Below are 23,975 nucleotides of genomic sequence, written 5' to 3'. Positions count from 1 at the left end.
ATTGTTTGGAACTTTGGATCAATTTTTAACATATAATCAATCCGAATCAAATTATAAAAGATCGGTTTGATTTGGTTATAAAGACGATTGGATCCTATTTACAATTTTGCAATTTGGAAATTTGATGAATTTTAAAAATTAGATTATTCAAAAAAAATTAAAAAATAGATACAAAAATAAAATTAATTCATGCACGTTAAAAATAATATTTAGTTAAATTGAATATTAATGCATATCTATTTGTCCTCTTTTCGTTAATCGAATCAAATTTAATATTATTACTAAGCTAAGGGCAACATTGTTATTTGACTAATCTGGCTGTTCTTGAAAACACTACTATTTTAAGAAAAACATAAAACAATTGCTTAAAAAAAAGTAATATTTGTAATCTGGAAATATATATTGTTATTTTAGCTTTAATAATGTTATTTTTTTATAAATTCATACAATATATAATATAAAAATAATCATATATAAAGTGGTATTATAAAAAATAAGAATGAAATTATTATTTGTTTATAATCTTTTCAAGAGAGTAATGATTTACAAATATATGGCATCAATGCTTTCACAAAACAAATGTATTATTCTGTTATTCGCGAGATCCATCTTACCATCTACAGCTCCTACTTGTCGCATGGAAGTTGGAACAAAACAATAACTGTGATTTTAATATTTTATATTGTTTGGCTTTTAATTAATTTCCATTAGTAAATGATGAAGATAAACGTTAAAGATGTTTGATTAGCTGGTGGGTAACGTAGCGATTGTAAAAGTATTAGGGAAATTGATTTTGTAAATTAAGCATGAGAACACATGCATGTGAACTTAAAAAGGTGGCGTTTCTTATCGGTGCGGCTAATTAAGAGTTGAGACGTTATAACTTATAAGTTATAATTATATCAATGGCTTATTTTGTTTGTGTAGCACAAGAAAATATTATTTTTCTGTTCATTTATATATAAAAAATATCTTCCATTATCGAAGGGGCAGCAATATAGCCTCGTTACTTGTAAGATGAGAGAGTTGCTTCTGTTTATGAATGCGATACAGATATTAATAATGTGAATGAAAGGTTGCCACCTTTTCAAACCAGGAAATGATGAAAAAGAAATGGAACACATCATGTGATCATGTCGATGCCCATTGGACATGGGGTTTGAGAGTTGCTGTTGCTTCAACGCTCAATATGTCTCAACAACTCTCAACCGTTGACGAGCTTCGTTGACTATGACATGTATGTCTTCTTCCATGATTATTCCAATCTTAGTGCTGAGTGCACCATGGTTTGTCCAATTGTCCCCCTTCCCAAACACAACTCTCTACATGACTAATTAAACTTCCATCATTCCTCACTAATACCACATTTGGTGATTGTTAGATCACTCCGCTAGATATATAAGTCTTTTCGTAAATAAATCTAAATAAATTAATTTTATCCCAACAAAATTTACTTACATAAGGCATATATGAAATTATATTGTTCTTTCTTTAACGTTTGTATCCTGCATTCCTCTTCTTTTTTTTTTCCTCCTCCTTCTTTATGTTTCTCCTCATTTTTTTCCATGTATTTCATCCTCATTGTCATTCTTTTTATTGCCGCTCTGTTATTGTTTTTTCTTTATCTTCTTATTTTATTCTCTCATAATTTTTTTTTAAAAAAAAGAATTTAAATTTTTGCAAAATTTATCAAATTAAAAATACACCGAAAAATTTTCAAATACACCAATCAAAACACACAGAAAGTTTTTCAAAATATACCGAAACAAAAATGGAACAGATTCATCACAATAGCAATTCTGATTCAGAACTCCTACATGAAAATTTTGCTACAAATGCACAAAAATATTTTTTAATGTATTTTTTTTCTTTTTTTTCTTATTTTTTTCTTTCTTTTAGTTGAATGAATGTAGGTTTACCATCTTCCAAGTAATTTTACAGCATTATGTGTTTTTTCTCCTTCTTTGTTTAATTTTTTTGTTTCTATTCTTGTTAAGAGAGTAAAACAAGAAGAAACTTGAGAGTAAAACAAGAAAAAAATGAATAAAAAAAAAGATGACAATGATGATGAAAAAGAAGAAGGAGAAGCAGCAACAAAAGATAAATAGGAGGAAGAGGAAGAGTTTTGAATTATGTAGAACTTATCAAAATAAAAATACAACGAAAATTTTTCGAAATACACTGGAAATTTTCCAAAATACACCGAAAATTATCCAAAATACATCGAAACGAGAATGGAACAGATTCATCACAATAATAATTCAGATTCAGAACTCCTACACTAAAATTTTGCTACAAATGCACAAAAATATTTTCTTTAATCATTTGTTTTTCTTTCTTTATTTCTTTCTTTCTTTTAGTTGAATGAATATAGGTTCATCCTCTTCCAAGTAATTTTGTAACATTATGTGTTTCTTCTTCTTCTGTATTTGATTTTTTTTTATTCTTGTTAAGAGAGTAAAACAAGAAGAAACTTGAGAAGGTAAAGCAAGAAAAAAAAGATGCATAAGAAAAAAAAAGATGATGATGATGATGAAAAAGAAGAAGAAACAGCAGAAGATAAAGAAGAGGAAGAGGAAGAGTTTTGAATTATGTAGAACTTATCAGAATAAAAATACACCGAAAGTTTTCTAAAATACACCAAAACGAGAATGAAACAGATTCATCACAATATCAATTCAGATTCAGAACTCCTATATAAAAATTTTGCTACAAATACACAAAAATGTTTTCTTTAATTTTGGATCAGGCAACGTCATCAATATAACAAAAATTTTATGATAACGATAACGACGATACATATAAGAAGAAGACGACAACGATGGCTATAACGATGATAATCATGATGATGAAGATGATGTAGGAGATGGAAGAAAAGAAAGGAGGAGAAGAAGTTCCAATGAGAAAAGAAAGAGAAAGAGGAGGAGAAAGAGGTGGCGGTGTTGGTAACGACGATAACGAAGAAAAAGAAGAACATGCAGCAGGGGCGCGAAGAAGATCGTCGTATGCACGTGAGTATAAATGATTTATTGGACTTGTTTGGTTAATTAACTTGTACGTAGAGATTTATTCTTGTTAGATTAAGAGCTTGTTTACCTAAGTTTTTCTGTAAAGTGATTTTTTTATAAAATATTTTTAAAAAAATAAAAATAATTTTATGTTTAGATATTTTATATAAAAATATTTTTTAAATAAAAATATCTTTTAAAAAAATATAAATTAAAACTTTTAAAATTTATTTTTATTTTTTAATAATTTTACCTTTATTATTAAAATTTTGTTAAATATATTCAAAATATTTTTTTTTTTTGGCAATTTAATAACAACTAAACAAATTTTAAGAATTACTTTGGTATTCCTAACATTACACTCGAATTTTTTTTTGTCTTAACATTACACTGGTATGTTAGGTAATAGAGTAATTTGTATGCATTTTCCAATAAAAGTAAATGAATTTTATATCCAATAATACAATATAGAAAAGTCTAGGGGCCAACAACTTTGTTAAATTCTAGCCAACATATAATTAACAAAAAAAAGTAAATCATTAGATGAAATTTCACACTAATTTTACACTATTAAAATTATTATTGATAGCTATTTAATAACTACAAATCATAAAAGTTACTGACCCTTAACATTTCTCATACAATATATCTAAAAGAAGTCTAACTTTACTTGCAAGGTGGCATAGAATTATATATTAATATAAATTTATTCATCAACGTTTTATTTTGATTTTTTTTTTCAACTTAAATGTTTTACCTAGAAACTTCAAAAACTAATGATGTCATAAAGTTCTTTATTTTCTTTTCTAGGTTCTGGATGAAACTACCGTACTACCGTAGCAGTGGTAGTGGTCTAGTGGACATGCTGTTTTCCACGCCCAAGGTGCAATTCAAAACACCTATTGCTTTGTTAAACAATCTAATCCTTGACCAAAAAAAAACAATCTAATCAACTTACCACTAAAACTCACTTACTTGACGTTATATTTTACTAGCAAAAAGCCCGGGCAGGGACAACTTTTTTTTTTTTATAAATTTGTTAATTTTAAATTATAAATTATGTTTTTAATCATAGATATTTACGTATTATTGATTTATGTACTAAATTAGCATTATATTTTTAAATAATCTAACTATTAGTCTTATATAACTGAAAAAATTTATGATAACATATCACTTGGTAAATATAAATATAAAATAGTCTAATTTGTTGAATGTTTTTCAATATTTGATTATGTAATATAATTTTTATTTTAAGAATTTAATTTTATAGCTGTTCAACTTTTGACAATTTAATTTTGTATTTTAATTGAGTTGATAATTAAGTTTGCAAAGTATGAAATCTGCTCACTAAAAAACACTTCAATTACAGTATTTTTATATCAATAAAATTATTAATCATCGATAAACAAAATTGAATAATAATACAGCAATTAAACCTCAGATTAAGTAAGTTGTTTCAACTATTTTAACATGTATATAAGATAACAATGGTGAATTTTTAATGTGCAACTACTCTTATAAACTACATCTTCCTTTTACAATGTCAACTGCAACTGCAGTATCTTGAGGAACAAAAGTGAGCATGCATTAGCAAGATATTAAAATATGAAATGGAGCTAAAATTAAATAATTATATTTTGCTCTTGTCTTTCTCTTTTTTTTTTCATTATGATCAAAACAAATACTCATTAAAATTGAATTATATGCTTCATCAGTTCAATTGGTAAATAGTGCCTCGAAACCGTATTTGATGTGAGATACATGTTTATCAATCAATTTTCTTCGCTTTGAAATTTATAATTTGATAAATACTCAAAATTGAAATAATTTTATTTGCAAGTTTACATGCCTTTTTGAATTTCATAAATTCATCTAATAAAAATAAAATCTCATCTCACAATCAAATGGAGAATATTAACTCAAACATGTGTAGAGTCTCAAATGCTGAGTCTTGTATTGGTTCAAAAATATTAAAAAATAGAATCTAATTCACAACTTAAAAATTTGCTATCTTACCTACAGAATCAGAATTACAAGTGAAAAGCATCAAAAGTTTGCCAAGTACTATCAATCATAGGTCATAGCTCATAACCATACATGGAATGCAACAATGATCACAATTTACAGATGCAACTAAATGTCTACAATTGAGATTTTAATCAAAAGCAATGCATTAAATCTAAAAGAAACCCAAATCCCAAGAAAAGCCTCACTAAACATACTTTCATGTGTCCCAAACCTCAAGTTCTTCACCAAATTTTATGACACGGACAGTAGCAATTGTTCCTCGCTCCTTGAAAAAATTAAATTATAACGAAGTTGAGGTAATATTTTAAAAAATATACGTTAAATCAATAAGTGACTTTACAATATTCAAAACATTCCAAAATTGATTTTTATGAGCATTAAATAAAATTAATAAAAATATATAAAAAATTATGCCGTTGATTGAAAAGGGAGGAGGCAAAAAGCAAGAGTGACTATTGATGTGCAATAATTTTATAATAAATAATGAGTCACTAATAATTCAATTCAATAGTATGCTTAAGGAGAGAGCAAGATCAGTTGAGATCACCGTAGTCGGATGTCCATAATTTGTATCTGACTGCAAGGGCAGCTGCACAGCTCTTATTTTAACCACAATCCTTTCCCATTAAGCATGTCATATTTTCTTTCCTTCCCTTTCGCCATCTCCTATTTTAATAGAGAGCTTTCTTGTTTCTGATGTCTACCTAATTGAGACTACATATAATCTACATAAAGAGATCTCTCTAAACTCTATTTCATATGTATAATAACTTTCTATTCATATTATTAATATTTTTCCTTATAAAAAAAAATTTGTTCTTTATGATTACTGCAGTTATTAAAAACTTAACCACTCCTTGAGAGTTTTAAGTGATTCTCCTGAAAAAAAAAATCTCATAAAAATTTTATATTAACAACAAATAATAAAGTAATTATTTTTTAAATCAATTATAAAGTCAAATAGATGAGTTGATTTACAAAAAGAGATACAAGAATGCTACCTTATGTTATATCTAAAAGTATTATGCATAACAAAAATTATTAAATACTCAGATTCAGCATCGGCATTGGTTTTTAATAGATGATGTTCATCTGAAAATTTCCAACACCACTTAAAAAAGGGACATTATTTTCCTTCCTTAGATCTCCAACACCAATTCGTTCCCATTTCTCTAGCATGTTGTATTTGTTTTCAACTAAAAGATTTTGACTCTATTTTCACGTTAATTTTACTTTTGCATCCACAACCTCTAAATTTGAAATCATTTTCTAAATGTAAAAAATATTGTTATTAGTTAGTTAATTTATGCAACTTATTTAAGGTAACATTTTGATCAAGATTGATATATCAAGATTGTTGTAGGATTCTTATTACAATTTCTTATGAATAACTAAATATAGAATTATTTCACACCCAACATTTTTCAAATAAAAGTGCCCCTTTAAGATAAAAATATTCTTTTTCCAATCAAAGTAAAATGTTGATGGCGACTCCATTTTAATTTTCTTTTGCTATTTTTAAGAAAATCTTATTTACTCTGACGTATATTATGATTTCATATCCCATATCAACGTTTTTTGTATTAAACGTTGTTATGTTATCAAATAATGGATGGAGTTTTTTTTTTTTTTTTTACCAAAGATAGGAGATTCGAACCCGCAACCTCTTAATTGAGTATGGGGAGATTATGCCATTTGAACTATTATTCATTGTCTAAAAATTTGGAAAGATAAGAGACTCGAACCCGCAACCTTTTAATTGAGTATGGGGAGTCTATGTCATTTGAGCTATTACTCATTGTCTCATATATATATATATGTCAATGTTAATAACAACCAAACAATATGTTATGAGGATTTAAAGGTATTGTACGCTCTTTAATATTTTCATTTATGTAATATAAATTTTAGGGTTAATGTTATGTGTACACTAAAATCAGCCACCAGTATAAAATACATGTTGGAATACAAATACATTATGAAAATAAATTAAGGGGCGCGCTACACATTCATGTAACCATGTAATCAAGTTGACCCAATTCCAAATAGAGTCACGCGCATTAATGAGAGTGAAAATATGCGCCCGCTCATTAGGAAAAAACGTTACTTCTTCCTCAGTTCTTCTTCTTCTTCTCGCGTTATAGGCTTCACCGTTCTCCTCTACTCGCGTTTTCTTTCTTGTTCTTCTTCTTCTTCTCTACTCGCGTTCTTCGTTATGGATCTGGATTGACTTAAACGTAATTAGCTTTGTGGTTCTTCTTCTTCGTTTTCTTCTTCGATCTGGACTTTTGAATTGAAACAATGAATGAATCAACTTCAAATCAGTTGAATGAGTGCGATTTGGAATATTCTTCCGAAACGCATCACAATAATCTTAAACATTGAACAAAGTAAAAAGAGGCCACCGAACCGAACAACATTCATTTGGTGAACCGAAATCACAAAGGCCACCGAACCGAACAATGTACATGTGGTAAATAAATAGTGATCAACTTTCAATCAACAAGAATAGTATTTCTCCATGCAAAAGAAGTACTGAACAGAGTAACAACCAATTTTAAAGCCCTAGTTACACTATCCACTGAACTGAAAAAGAAGAAGAACCTACGAGTGCAAATTTGAAAGAAGAAGGAGGAGGAGGAGGAGGAGGAAGAGGAGGAGAAATACTATTCTTGTTGATTGAAAGTTGATCACCATTTATTCACCACATGTACATTGTTCGGTTCGGTGGCCTTTGTGATTTCGGTTCACCAAATTTTCTCCTTCTCTCTCTGGTGAAGAAGTAGTAGAAGGTGAGGAAGAAGAGTTTTAAATAGTGCAGAATGAACCAAACACAGTACTCATGGTGAACCGAAGATAGTACTCATGGTGAACCGAACACAATACAATTGTATAGTACTGAGTGAACGAACCCTGAATGCTAAACCCTAAACCCTAAACCATGAACCCTACCGTAAACCCTAAACCCCTAAAATCCTGAACCCTAAACCCTAAACCCTAGACCCCTAAACCCTAAACCCTCAACCATGAACACGGTGAACCAAAATTAATACACGGGACAAACCGAAAGTTTGAAACACACTGAACCCCTGTACACTGAACCCTGAACCCATAAACCCTAAACCCTAAACCCTGAAACCATATCGTCATTCTTTTGTTGTTGTTGCTACTGTATTTTTTTATCTTTTCCTCCTTCTCTCTCTGGTGAAGAAGCAGTAGAATGTGAGGAAGAGGAGGAAGAGGAAGAGAAATACTATTCTTGTTGATTGAAAGTTGATCACCATTTATTCACCACATATACATTGTTTGGTTCGGTGGCCTTTGTGATTTCGGTTCACCAAATGAATGTTGTTCGGTTCGGTGGCCTCCTTTTACTTTGTTCAATGTTTAAGATTATTGTGATAGCATGCAGCAATCATTCCCTAGTTGTCTCAACGTAATAACCTCATTCAACTGATTTGAAGTTGAATCATTCATTGTTTCCATTCAAAAGTGTAGATCGAAGAAGAAGAACGATGGAACTTATCACATTGAATTCAATGCAGATCAATAATGAAGAATGCGATCAGAGAAGAAAAACGAGAACAGAAGAGAACGATGGATTTTATTAGGTTGAAGAAGAAGAACGAAAATGCGATATGTTATATGAGGCGCGTGTATAATAAACGACTGTGGGGTGGGAAACGCGTGTGTGGAGGAAGTTACTTGGATAACAGCCATGTATTTTTTACATGGATGTAGAGCTTTTCCCATAAATTAAACCACACATATATTTATACACAAATACATTGGTGACTGATTTTAGTGGCTGATTTTGATGTACAAATAACATTTTTTTATATTTATTATGTGTTATATAAATGGTGATGTCGTCTGTGGTGCCAAGACTAAAACAGTGGCTAAAGTGGCCAAGGACAAATGTCCAATCTGAAAGGAACACGTGCCACTTTTGAAGAGAGTAGTCCAGAGGTGTTAATTGGATCAAGTACGGTGAAATTGTTAATGGACAGGGATAAATAGTTTAAATCTCTAATCAAAATTAATTAAACTTCTAACTGAGAGAGATTGCTAATAGAAAAATACTGCGAGGAGAGATCAAACAACTACGACAAAATTGAGGTGCGCCGGCCAAAAAGAACCATCAGCATAGCTTACGTTAACCTGAGCGACGCCGACGGGAGAAGTGGGAGGAAAAGGTTAGACTAGTCCGGCAGCTACGACACCATATGGCCGACGGAGAGTATCCGGGCGATGGAGAACGTGGATTTCAGTAGCTGATAGGGTTCAGTGTGGCTGTGTGGGTCTGTCCTTTTTCTGACGTGTGAATGATGGGTGAGACAGCATCGTCACGGAGAGACAACACCGCCACGAAGAAAAAGACGGAACCTGTATATTTTGAAATTAGTTTCAAACTTCGCTTTGCTAGTAAAGGAATATTAATTAACTTAGTGTCTCATCTAATTTAATTTTACTGCCCCAAAAAATGAGCTTATCGTTATTAGCTTTTTATTATTAAATGCTGTATTAGTTTTGTAATTTTTATTTAATTATAAATTGTTGCAAAATTTGCACCTTTTAAAATTAAAAAAAAAAAGTGGGTTACAAGATAAGTTTCTAACATCATTGTTACATTTTAATTATAAAAAATGCTACTAAAATGGTTTGATTTTCACATTTCTCTTTACAAATTAATTTAAAGCTTATTGTTTGTGAAATACAATGGAAAACAGGTAACATTTGGGATTTTTTTTCCCTTATGAATCAATATCTTCTAAAGAAAAAAAAAGTTGATAATAAAATAATAAAATAAAAAATTAATTACTCTTAAATTAAGATAATAAAATATATTTTATAAAAATTACAAAATTAATAATAATTAACTTTTTATTTTATTATTTTATTATTTTATTAATTTTTTTACCTTCAAATATTTAAATTTTTATATATATAAAAGATTTATTATTTTAAAAAAAAATTACAACGGTAGGTGAATTAGTATTTTTTGTAATTGAATCCAATTTTACTTATAATTAATATAAGAAAATTTTGTACTAACACGTTTTTTTCAGGTTTTTCAATTCAAATCTTAAAGAATTATTTTCGTTTTTTTAAATTTCATGATTAAAGAAATCTATCAATCTAATCTAAAAATGAATAAAAGTCTCGTCATTAATTTTTTTTCCCTCTACATTACCCTCTCCATCTTAGCTTTTAATTCATTTATAAAAATCAGATTTATTCTTTGCCTAACATATTTTTTGGTTTTTGCACATTCAACCATTTTTTAAAACAAGTGTTTTTGTCCACTGTAGTCACACTTTAACTAGCCCATGTCACCACCATTTTTTTTGAAGGGTGGATTTTATGATGCCTTTCATTGTGGTGCTTAAATTATCTAATTTGTTTTTATAAGTTAAAAATAAAATATATAAAATAAAAGTAAAATATTTAAAATTTATTAAATATTATTTCTTTGTCTTTTTTAGGAAGTTAGGCACCATAGTATTCACCTTTTTGAAGTCAAAATTCTCTCAATGCCCCTGTAAAGCTCACAAACTTACCGCGCTCAATGGGATATTCACGAATCGGATTCGATCTGCACATTAATAGGATCAGATTGTGAATTTTGTATATGTATTTGCATATCCGATCCACATATCTGCGTTTCTGCAAAAATAAAGAAATAAATAAGTAAATATTTTTTTATGTTTTATTTCAACTAATAATTATCATATATGTTGTATTATTTTAATTTATTATTTAAGAAAAGTATGTTTAATATTATTTTAAAAGTAAACATATTTAAAAGAATAAAAAAATAAATTTTATTGATATTTTTTTTAATAAAAATAAGCTTTTAAAAATATTTTTGTGCTTTACGGATATATCCGATATTCGATCCGATCCGAAAATGTGCGAATCGGATTGGATCCAAGTTAAAAAACTGCGGATATTAAATCCGATCTGATCCGATGATTTTAGTGCAGATTGGATAGAAATTTTAGCCATATCCGATCCGATCCGATCCGCATTCACCCCTAGCGCTCAACACTAAACTCTTTTGACGCAGCGTTGATGCACTCATGGGTAAGACTCACCACTTGCCACATGTCAGCATGCCATCATTGGCCAGTTAAACATCAGGCACCTAAAATTAGAACTGTACATGAATTGGATAATATTCACATATCCGCGGTAATTATCCGTATCCGATTCACATTTTGCATATATTATCCGATCCACACTCTAATAGAATCGGATAGCAGATATTGTGTTGATACCCACGGATCTGATCCGTGGATCTGCACCTTTAACAAATAAATATATAATTGGGTGCAGTGTTCCCCACTTTCCCTCTCTCCTTCTCCCTCTCCTAGGCTCGTCTTTCTTCTTCTCTCGAACTCACTGACTCAGAGCTCGCCTCGCTTCCGTCACCGGCGCTGTTCACCTCCTCAGAAAGGTACGTCTACTTCCTTGTCGCGTCTTCATCTTCTCCATAGGTGGGTGCTTCGTCTCTTCCATCGCCGGTCATCGCGTTGTGCCGTCATCGTCTCCTTCGCGGTGGTTCTTTGTCTCCTCATTGCGGTCGACCATTCGTCGTCTCCTCTATCGCATTCGTCGTCCTCCTCCAGCATTCGTCGTCCTCTTCATCGGCTCCGTCAGACAGTGTCTCCTGCATCGACTCTGCCAGACGCCCAGACCACGTCTCCTTGACTCCTTCATTGTCTCCATCGTCTTCGTTAAGTAACTAATTTAAATTTAGCAATTTGATATTAATTAGTTATTTTTAGGATTAAGTACGATTTTGGTCTCTAAACGTAGAGGTTGAAAATTTATTTCGTTCCCGGCCTTTTTTTCGCTACAAAATAGTCCCGAAAGTTTCAGTTTGTTTAAAAATCGTCATTTTTACCAAATTTTAAATTTTATTCTAAAAATACCCTTAACTAAAAAAACAAAAAAAAAAAACAAAAAGAACAAAACATTGAATAAGGAAGAAACGGGGAAGGAATTCAATTCACGCTGGTTCAGTTCAGGGAAGAGAAGAGAGGACAGAAGAGGGGGAAGGGAAGGTGGGGAAAGGAAGGGGAAGGGCCACCGCCGCTGCTCCTCGCCGCCGCTGCTCCTCCCCTTCGCACTAACCCTAGAGCCACCGCGACCCTCTTCCCTCCTTCTCTCCTTCCCTGTCTCGGACCTCCTGCAACCAGAGCTCACCCCTGGCGAGGAGCTGTCACAACACTCTTGTTGTCCACCAGCGGCGAGGCATCTACGGCCTTTGGTGACGAGGAATATGAAGAAGGCAGTTAGTCCGAGACTGATGCGACATTGGCGGCAAGGGAGGAGGAAGAGGCAGACGATGGTGGCGGCGGCGATTGCGGAGTCTCCGCGGTGGATTTGGGCTGGGCGCCGCGGACAACTTGAGCCTACAGAGAACCTATTCCACGCTTTTGATTCCATTGAAGAAGAACACGATGCTGTTTTACTTCTATTTCTTTTGTTTTTGTTTCTGATTTCATTGAAGAAGAAGAATGTTTTCTGTTTTCTATTTTCATAATTCAGGTTATCATTTTGCTTTCAATTTCTATTTTTGGTTTGATTTTGGATTAGTTTAGTTAGATGTTGATTTTCTATTAGCGGATTTTAGGAAATGGTTATTATTGTTGGTTTGATTCTGTTTTTGGTTTGATTCTGGATTGCTTCTAATTCAATTTTATTCTGCTCCTGCTTCTGGTTATTTGTGCTTCTGGTTTTGGTTTTGCTTCTAATCCCATTATTTCTGCTTCTGCTTCTGTTTTTGCTTTTTTTTAATGTTTATTACCTTGTTGCATTGTTGTTGTTATTGATGCTTCGATGAAGATGATGGTGGTGGTGGTGGGTTATGGTTCAGCTTCAACGTTTCTGGTTAATTTTGGGGAAGAATGGGAATGGTATTTTTGTCTGAAGGACGATTTTAAAACCATGTTAAACCTTTGAGAAAGGCCGGGGACGAAAAAAATTTTCAGCCCCTACCTTAGGGACCAAAATTGTACTTAACCTTTATTTTTACTTTAATCATTCATTAGGTAATATTTTGAGATCAATGATGAACTGAGTTGCTGAAGAACAGAGAGAATAATTTTGAAGTACAATCTTGAATTAATATGAATTAGAAAAAACGATATATTGATAATAAACAATATTATTGATGTGTAAACAGTAAACTTATATGATTTATTTAATTGTAGGATTGTTTGGAAAATGTAATGGCTGATAAGCAAGTACTTACTAACAATACAAGTGGGTGTGAAGTAGGAAGCATTCCTACTCCACCAAGTGTTGCTGGATCTATATTAGAAGAGTCAATAAGGAGAGAGAAAACAAATACCAATTTAGCTTTAATTTTATGTTGTAATTCAATTTATAATTGTTCTTAGATCTTGTGTTATTATTTTCTTTTTGTTATTGAAGAGAACTTCGATTGATAATATTTTAGGAGTAAATAGGTTTAAAAAGTTGAAAATAGGTTTTATTGAAATTTAAAGAAAAAAACTTTTAAACATTTTCTGCATATATTTGATATCCGACGCAAATAATGTATCCGATCTGATAGACAGAGTGTGGATCGGATAGAATTTTAGATCATATCCAATCAGATCCGTGTATAATCCTACCTAAAATCATGCCACCAAAAAATCCACCTATATAGATTTATAAGAATAGTTTATCATTTTAATTGACTAATTTTTTATAATATAAAATTTATGATAGTAAAATTTTTAATAATATCATAAATTAAAATTTCAATATTTCTAAGTATATAAATACATAAAATTTTTATTGTAAGTATTGTACTTCCAGTATGCATTAACATTCATTTATAAAATGTGTATTTTTTTTTTAATTTGTCTTTAGCCTTAACATAATTTTAATAAGATATTTTAATTTTTAATAAATTTTAATAATTATGTACAATAAATTAATCCCTGCATTGAAATTATATCCTACTAAAAAATTTAGAAAAATCCATTAAAAGCTTTTTAAATAAATAAAAATGAAAAGAAACTTGCTCAACAGTGAACACGTTCTAGTAAAAATAATTGATAAGTACTGTTAAAATTATCGTTAATATTTTTTCCCGTTCAAAATTGTTAAAAGTATTTTTAAAATTGTTTTTCGTGGAAAAAATAATTAACCTTTAGACAAATTTACCCATTAAAAAGATGGATAATTACCATTGTTTTTTTTTTTTTTTTTTTGAAAAAAAAATCATCCTCCTTCATCATCTTCCATCATATACTCTACCGGTGTCTTCCATCATCATTATCTCCCCATTTTCACCCATCCGAGTCATCAAGTTGGCGCCGGAAACTACCCCCACCGCGTCACCAAACTCTCCGCTGTTTTTCCTCCCTCTCTTCCGTCGGCTCCCTCCACGCGGTTCAGCTCTCCCTCTTCTCCCTTATCACACCGCCGGCGACTCCTGCTCGCGTTTACGACAGCACCGCCTGCGCCTCCCTTCCCATCTCCTCCCTCTTCATTGCTACGTCGCCGCTGTGCAGTGCTGTCCTTTGCTTCGGTTCTCCATCTTCACACCAATGTCGACCCTATCTGTTCCAATCAAACTCTTCCATCCAACAACCACTACTTCCTCCTTTCTCCACTCCCATTCCCAAACCCTTACTTTCATCCCATCAAGAACGCCAACCGTAAGAGCTTCGGCTTCTACTTCAGAGAACCCGCATAAAGCATTTGGCCACTTCCTCCGTCAAAGGTAAGAAAACTAGAAATTGCGTACTGCTTGATAGAATTTTACGTTTTGAAATTTGATTTTTGTGTTTGGTGTTAATTATTTTGAAAGAAAGATGCAATTTTCACGAAAGCAATGGTTACCCTCAATTCGTTGAGGATTTGGTGCATGTGAAAACTGAGGAATGGTTTATTTCCTTCTTAATTTTCTTATTTATGTTTCACTATTTTCCTTAGTAAACTAAGTATCAACTGAGAAAATAGAACAGTGGATTTAATTTGTATATAGAGTTAGTGTTAATATAACTATCAATATATTCCTGGCATTCCTCATGGAAGTGAGTACAGGTTATACTTTAACACACCTAATGGACTAATGGAGCATTGGAGCGAGGACTTGCTTGTGCTACGTATGTGCAGCCAGGTAAATGTTATATGGATTCTTCAAAGTCATTCAATCATCAATGAATCTAAGTTATTTTATAGTTATATTTGTACTTGTGTTTTTATAGTTTCATTGTAAAGGTGATTCTTTGAGTTGCTTTGTGATTCAATAACAATCATAAGGCTTCGTCAATTTCAACTAAAATACATCTAGAACTTGCTTGATGTTGAAGAAGTAAATTTTCGTTTCAATTGCTAAAAGTGGGAAATTGGTCTATCTATCAATGGAGATTTCGTTTAGCAGCCTTGTGTGTATTTGTGTGTGTGTGTGTGTATGTGTTGCTGTACTTCAGAATCAGTGTTTCGTTTTCTTCTGGAATGTGCGGCTGCGAACTATCTGTGTAACAGGCTCTTTTGACATGTTTAGAGAGAGTTGGATTTGTCACAAGGAATTGCATTGGTTTGTTCTTACGAAATTCAGAGGTTGTGGGAAATTTTACTTTTTGTTATTCTGTGCTGTCTTCAAAAAGGAAAGCTGATTTTTTATGAGGATCTTGATCTGTTTAGATGACATTTTACATCTGAGATACGATTTCATTCTTAGATTCGATGTGGTGTTTAACAAATGGTCTTTTTAGAGGTGTTTCTTTAATAGATATGAGGAGAAATTGACTTGCCTTGTCACTTAGATCAATCTTGTAGAAAATACACGTTTTCTTTTCTTTCTTCTTGTTATTATACCTTATCATATCTCTAGCCGTGTTTGGCAAGTGTCTTGGGTATAAAATATAGAAACAATGAGACAATGAGGATAGAAACAAGTGTTTTGCTCCCTTTTCTAGGACAGAGACATTTTTCCTGTTTCTGTCTGTCTCCTTTAAATAGGTTTGGGTGTCATATTATCTATATTCCTATCCAAAGATAGTTATCAAATGGGGCCTCTATGTACTGCTGCACAATAATAAGTTCCTTCTTCTATCAAAGGAAAAAAAAAAACCCTTTATTAGCAGCCCAGCAAGATATGATCAGTTTTTAAAGCATTTTATCATTAGGTGTAACCTTGAAAGACATTTATATATTATTACCATTCACAAATAAAAAACTTGTTATTTGTGACAATGACAATAGTGAGTGAGGGTGCCAATGACAGTAGCATTGTGGCTTCAATGTGAGAGGAACAGAGAGAGTTGGAGAGAGGGAAAATGAAATAAGAGAAGAAGTCGACATGGGGAAAAATTTGTTGTTTTTCAAATTTTGTTCTTTTTTCCAATGAAAGGATAATTTGGACAATTCAATTCTAGTTATTGGTTGTAAAATACCTTTTTGTTGTTGAATTAGCATTTCCGAAATTATTGATATTCTAACAAATAATTCCTAAGTATTTAGGTTTTTTTGTTTTTGTTATTTTTGTTTGGGGGGGGGGGGGGGAATAACCTGTAATGAAAAACAAGCCCAAAAACATGGTTGGAGCCTGTGAAGGGTTTAACATTTTAACTTTACAAAGGCTTTGCTGACAAAGGAAAAAAGGAAAAAAAAAGAAGATGAAGCTTCTCACTCTAACTTGCTCTTCTCTCTCCTTAGATACCACCGTTTATTGTTCATCCCTTTTTATTACAAATCCTCCTCTATTATTCCCACCTTTTACATCATGTAAATGCAATTCAGCTGCAGATTAGTCACTGCAACCACAAATTTTTATTCTTTTTGGCATGTTTAGTTACCCCATAATTTCAAATTCTGATTTTTGTTTTTGGTTTTTGGTTGGGGTTTTGGGTGCAGGTTTAAGAGTAAGGTGTATCAAAAAGGAAAATCAAAAGGTAGAGGTGCTTCTAGAAGGGATGCCAAAGGAGTACTATGATGATGTATGTATTGTTAATGCACTTTTCTACTCTCTGTCGTTTTTTAATCTCATTGTGGCTGCTGCTCCCTTGGCATATTTTTTATTTTTTTATTTTTTATTTTTTATTTTTTAAAGCAATGGCATTATCATCATTAAAATGTTTCTTAATGTTAGAGACTCAAGTTTAATTAAGATTTAATGTTGTTATGCATTGGATGTTGTTGTTAATTGTATGTTTATTTATTGATTTTTTAGACTGTGGTAGGGATTATGACATTCGGTTATTGATAATGAATGGTTCAATTGTGTGTATTTTTAAAATTTTGAACATTTGTATATGTTGTATAAACAGTGTGATATTACATATATTTCTCCAAAAAAATGGCCATCCTTTCATCTGCTATTTTAATATAGCAGTTTTGGTGTCAACCGCTCTAACCATGGGGCTAATATGACGCAAATTCTAATAAGGTAAATGCTGTATTTTGCCCAAAAGTGTTTGAATCTTATAGATGTATTTGGTAAAGGATGTATTCTTGTTAGCAACTTAGCAGGGAGCTAGATTTTTTTTATTGCCCAAAAAGCTTCTAGAATGGGGGAAAGGTAACTAAATTGGTTTTATCTTCAAAGAAAAAATGCTATAGCTCCACTCAAACTTGAGTTCTTGTTTTGTTGGTCAATTATGTACTGCTCTTAACATCCTTGCTGAATATGTTTAGGGCATATATATCATCAAATGATTCTGATTTTTAACTGCATTTTCTGTTGGATAAACATTATATCAACATATATATAGTGCATGAATGGACATTTTTCTTCTTGGCCAATTAGTTTGAACTATGAAAATATTATGGCATCAGTTTGTCCCTTGGCCATTCATGTATGCTGAATTGTTTGAAGGTTTTATTTGTATAGATTTCACTAACCATCACAAAGATAGGAATGGCAAGCTCGACAACGTGAAGAGACAAAGGAATTGCATCAGTTACGCAAAGAAGATGAGGAAGAAGAAAGAAAGATGGATGAATATAGGGAAATTGGCATGCGACTGAAGGGATACCCTGAACAAGATGTCATAAAAGCACGGAAGTTGGTTTCAAGCTTTATACTAGCTGCAGAAGAAATTGAAGAGGTAATTTCTTGGTGAAACGATATCTTTTATCATCATGGAAATGCAGTTTTTGTTTTCGATGCATAAATTTAAATTTAAAGGAAAATTGTAAATAAGAAAAAGAAGAAATGGAAGGGAAAGTGGGTCCATTATGTCTGACATGTATCTCATTCTAATAGCCTTTTTAACATCTTTTTTGCATAAAAGTTTCATCCCTTGCAATTATGTACAATTTATGGTTATTAAAGTTGTCGCTTTCTTTATAACGTGTATTTTGTGCATATAAGAGAATCGTAAGGAAATTTTCATACCAGTCAGGCTTTTTCATGCATGCGTGTACAATTTTTGACATGTTTTAGTTGGTGTTAAGTCTTTTTAACTAGGATTCAATGATACTAGTGTGAATGATTGATCACTTTTGTCTTTATTATTGGTAGAAAATTGAGGAAGCTGCTGAGAAAGGAGAACTCAATGAACTTGTTTTAATGGTCATATGGAACCGGCTTGATCTTGCCCAGCGTGATGTAAGTTGTTCTTTGTTAAAAAACATTTGGAAGTTTCATTTTCTCGTGAACTTGATTCTATTCATATTTCTGATTTTGCTTACCCAAGAACTCAGACTCTTCGATTCCTTTGATGTGTTCTCATGTAAAACTTTCAACTTTCAATTCCTTCTCCTAATTTGAGATGGATTATCCAAAATGAATATTAGCATTAGTGCTATGTTTTCTTCTGTTTAATCCATGGATCCTGCTATCTAATTTCATGTTACTTGATCACCACTTTACAGGAGGAAAAGGATGCTATAAGAAGTCTGGATCTGTTATACAGAAGGGTTGAGGTAACTGCTCTTCTTTTTTGTTCTGCTTACTACATAACTTCTTTAGGAGTTCTAGAACTCTGTTAACTTTCTGTGCCCTCATCCTTCTTTTCTCACCACACACACAAAGAAGAGAAGGAGAGACTTGCTCACTCAGAAGGCTGTGGAGGCTCCTGATTTTCTACATAACTTGATGGATAGTTCTACTTTGGCTGCGATGGATTGTTCCTTGATTTTTAATGCAATATGAGGTCTTTATAGCCATTTTGACTGTGAATTGCTGCTTCTCCTGCATAGCAAATACATACACAAATAAATGTTATTGGGTACCACCCTCTTACCAGATGAAAGTGTCCCTCTTTTAAGTATGCAATATTTGAATGTGTTTACAGTCCAATGTCAGTTAATGTCAGTTAATAAGTACTTTTGATAACCCTCCTCTTATGGGCTAGTTCTTAGGTTTGAATTACAATTGCTGAATTTTATGACAGTATCATAGTTTATCTTGCCTTGTAACTCTCATACTCTAAATGTTCATACCTTGTAACTTTAGCTGCTCTTGCTAATTTGATGCGATGCGCACCTGTAAGAAATCACACAAGAAAAGGGAGAGAATAGGTATAGTGTATTATTTACTCACTGTGAAGTACTAAAGTTGGGTTTCAGCTCTACTGCTTGGGAAGAAAAACACATCAAAATTAGCAAAGGGAGAAATGAGGCACTGTAGCAGCCTCACTCTCCTAGCCAATTCCTACCAATCTCCTACCTTGTCTCCACACCCTACTGTGCCTAAATACATTTCCCCCATAACAGAAAAACACAATGCACCCATATATTCTACTACCAGACTAGCAGTCTCTCATTCCTCACTCCCTTTACAAGTTAGTTAGAACTTAGAACCTAAGGTCCCACTCAACCTTCCAATATTCTGATTTTGAGTAATCTCCAAACTGCCCTGAATTTCTTACACTTGTAAACTTGAAGTCCATTGGGAAATTTGTATCTAATCCTAACAACACCGCCATTAAAAAGAGAGCCCGTGTTTTCCCTAGTATACCTAAGGTTATCAATCAATCCAGTAATTCATGTCTTCCCTTGATCAACCGATGTGATTTTAATGCATAAACCATATGATTTTTGGCTCATATTGCATTTCTTTACATACCCCCGTCCCCAAAATTTTTGTTTCTGTTCTTTTTTATTTATTTATTTTCTGTTCTTGATTGTAGACTGAGATCTTGAGTCGAGAGGCTACCCCTGCAATGACACTACTCAACGAGCTTTTGATTATGTATGATGGCTTTGACTTCAGTGAATGGCTGAAGAAATGTAAAAAGATCATGATTGATATTTTTCCACGGGAGGATCCATTCAGTGTTCTCATTCCACCAGGATTTGAGTCTTTTGACATTGATAAGGTAAGCCACACCTATAGGCTTTAGTCAAATGATATGCTTGTATAGTAGCTTCCCTAAGTTCGAGTTCTTCCCTATCTCTACATCCCCCCCCCCCCCCCCCTTTTTCCTTTTTTCTCTTCTCTCTCTCTTTCTCGATAATGAAGAAAGAAAAACTACAATTTTTCCTCTGAAAAAGTTCGAGTTGTAACAGATTTGTTTCTCAAATAGAAACCACATGCAATTTTGTCCTTGAATTTAATATTGTTAGAACAAGTTGATCTTTCTCCAGGACCAATGCTATTTTATTCAGGGATAAAATTGTATGCGTTCTATTTCCAGAATGAATTTGTTGCACCCCTATAAAACAGAATTTTTGTTTTTCTAAATTCTACGGTTCCACTGAATAAAGTATTAATACCAATATACCACACTAAATCTAAACTAAGTTCATGTTTTATATGACCAAATACTAGTCTACTTTGGAAAGCTCGTGCCTTTCTTAGTGGTTTCAAGGTTGAGTCTCAGGAATGTATAAAATTACGATAAGTCCACAGTAATTACTGAAATTAGGCATCAATAGTAAGTGCTTAAACTTTATTCAAGTTTATCTGTTTATACTTGAATACATAAATCTGGTTAAAGACAAGAATAGTGTAGATACTATCTATTGTCTAAAGGGCAGTTTGATGCAGAAGCATCCCATGTTAACGTAGGGAAGGGCTGCACCTAATATACGCAGCCTATCTATTGTGTAAACTACAAAAAATTTGTAGTTTGAGTCCCACCTCTATCTGAATAAATACAAAAGTTATTAATTTCAATAATCTTGCATGGTATCAAGCTTGAAGGGCCCTTGCGACCGACCCTTGAAGACGACGGTGCTCTATTGAGGGTAGACTTCGTAAGAGAGGTGGATGCATTGCTACAAGAGGTTCGAGCCGATCGAAGTGAAGTGGAAAATGCAGCAGGATTCGATCCACAATCTGTTGCAAATAGATTGAAGCAACAAGAGAAGCAACAAACAATACGCCAAGTAGAAGCCTATTAGATTTAGCAATTGGTTTGACGTGGTAGCCTTCTTTTTATTATATTTTTCTTATAGTATATAGTGTTGATATAAGAGTTTGTTATGCATTAAGTTTGCAATCAATTAGCTTCATTTTATAACATATTTTTTTCCCTTTCGAAAGGATATGAAACCATAGCATGCCAATTTACTGGTCGAAGTTTTAAACAAAAAGTAAGAGAATTGAATAGTTAGATCAATAAGCAGTTGAGTCTACGGCTTATCGTCTGCGTCTCATTGATTCATTTCAAATGAAGAGTGGCTGGTAATGGAAGGATAGAGTAGGAAGGATTTAGACCTCATCTCAGCCCTACCTGGGAATTTAAATTCTTTCTAAAATTCAACTTTATTCTACTTATGGGTTGAGAATCTCTCAATTCTAACTCTATTCGCATTCTAAAGTTCTACACCTGATCCTATCTGATTTGATCCACAATAAATCAATTTTTTCAACCAAACATAATATTTACTCATTTTATAGTTCCTAAACATACTAATAAAATAGAAAATATAAAATTAATTCTATATTAAAATTAAAAGCAACAAAATCATAATATAATTTATTTTTAAATTACAAAAAAAAGGATGTGAGTTTGATTTTTATCAATTTTATTACATATGTTATAAAGCTAACAATAAGTAGGATAGGGTAGGATTTTTACTCCATCTTAATTGTTGAGTATAAGCAAGATTACTGAAATGACTTAGTATTCAAGAAAATTAAGAATACTTCAAGACCAATCTGTTTTATCAATGGGCTCTCTTGGTTTGTTTTCTATTAATTAGTTAGTTAACTTCCTCTTTATATATAGAACACTTAGCTCTTAGCAATTGTTAATTGTAATCAATATATTCAGTTTGTAATATAACTATATAATTCTCTAGTTCATAAAATTTACATTATTATTATTGTAGAACAAACTAATCTCAATTCTCTTCTTCTTCACTCCCTTGATCTTTAGTACCTGACATGGTATCAAAGTAAGGCTCCGATCTAGAATCTAAATCATCAGAGATCACATCTGATTCAACTCGAATGATGGACAGTAACAATTCTTCTTTACTCAGTCATGGAAATAAAAAATTTCTGTCGATAGTAGGATAAGTTGGATGAAGTCAATTTTCTCACATGGCAAGAGCTTGCTTTCTTTACAATTGGAGCAAATGATCTTGAAGATCATCTCCAGAAAGAGCTAGTGTCATCAATGTATGATACAAAAGCAGATAGAGCTTCCAACACTGCCTCAAAAAATACAAGCAATGAAAATTGTATGATAATCTCCTTGCAACTTGGCTGGTGCAATCGATTGTTAATTCCTTCAAAACAAAGGTAATTGGCAGTAAATTTGCTTATCAAATTTGAGACAAGATTCAATAACACTTTGGCAAGTTTTCGAACATAAAGGTGAAACAGCTCAAAATTGAATTAAAAGGCATCAAGAAAGGAGGATCTACAACCTCAGAATATCTCAAGAAAATTAGAAAGGTGATGGATTCTTTAGCAGCAGTGGGCAATCCTTTGACTCTTGATGAGCATTTTGAGGCTATTACTAATGGTTTGAATGAAGAGTATGCTATATACATTTCTATGATGCAAAATCAGATAATCTTAGCCTCAGTGATGCTGAAACTAATCAACTATGCTTATCTCTCATGAAAGCATGCTAACCAGGTTTAAGAAACCTGATCTTGGCCTTGTACAATCTAATTTTACACAAGTCAGTTACCAATTCAACAATAGAGGAACTAGCAGAGGCTTTATTGCTGGAAGAGGTAGAGGTAGAACCTTCAGAGGAGGCAGAACAAACTGGAACTCCTCCAATAGTCCACAATGCCAGGTTTGTGAAAGGTTTGGCCATATTACAGTAAACTGCTTCCACAGGTTTGATCAGAACTTCACTTCTAGCAACAACTCTAATTCCACTGCATCATCTTCAATTACACCACCACCTTCAACCTTCCACAATCCAATCCTGCAAATTCATTAGAATCCTCTTGGTTTCCAGATATTGGTGCCTCACACCACATCACATTAGATCCGAATAGTTTAATTTCCTCTTCAGTCTTTCAAGGAACAGAACAGGTGGTATTAGGTAATGATACTTCTACACCAATTGCACATATTGGACACTCATATTTGATTTCTTTAGATAACAATCATAAATTTCTTTTAAGACAATTACTACATTCACTAGAAATTTCTCATAATCTTCCTCTGTTCAAGGAGTTTGTGGGAGTTGCCTGTCTTTTTGTTTGCTTGATACTGTTTGCTCCACTTTAATGTGTTGAACTTTTTTACTTTAAAAAAAAAAAAATTTACTGTTGATAACAACTGTTACTTCGAATTTCATCCAAATGTTTGCTATGTGAAATCCCATGCCACCAAATAGATCCTTCTTCATGGATCACCTAAGCAAGGAGTATATGAGTTTGAAAGAGTTGCAATAGCTAAATCAACTACAATTACATCTAATCCTTTTGTTTTTAGTGCAAATTGTAATAATTTTGATGTTTGGTACAAAAAATTGAGCCATTGTGCACCCAAAACAGTTTCTTTAGTCTTAAATACATGTAATCTTTCTAGTGACCAAATTA

At 32.3% G+C, this 23,975-nt stretch overlaps 1 pseudogene across 1 annotated transcript; it reads left to right on the top strand.

Annotated features, from left to right (window-relative positions):
- The first annotated feature begins 16,570 nt into the window (after positions 1-16,570).
- LOC107607582 (protein PALE CRESS, chloroplastic-like) lies at positions 16,571-21,503 on the top strand (annotated as a pseudogene). Its single transcript, XR_015891991.1, has 7 exons — positions 16,571-16,796; positions 16,926-17,008; positions 17,927-18,118; positions 18,535-18,621; positions 18,888-18,938; positions 20,147-20,335; positions 21,156-21,503. The product of XR_015891991.1 is annotated as a protein PALE CRESS, chloroplastic-like (transcript).
- Positions 21,504-23,975: the final 2,472 nt, after the last annotated feature.

This window comes from Arachis ipaensis, chromosome B7 (genome assembly GCF_059453495.1).
Source record: "Arachis ipaensis isolate K30076 ecotype BB chromosome B7, ASM5945349v1, whole genome shotgun sequence".
NCBI lineage: Eukaryota > Viridiplantae > Streptophyta > Magnoliopsida > Fabales > Fabaceae > Arachis > Arachis ipaensis.
The sequence above is the reverse complement of the archived record's forward strand: the minus strand, read 5'-3'. Positions and strand labels throughout refer to the sequence as shown.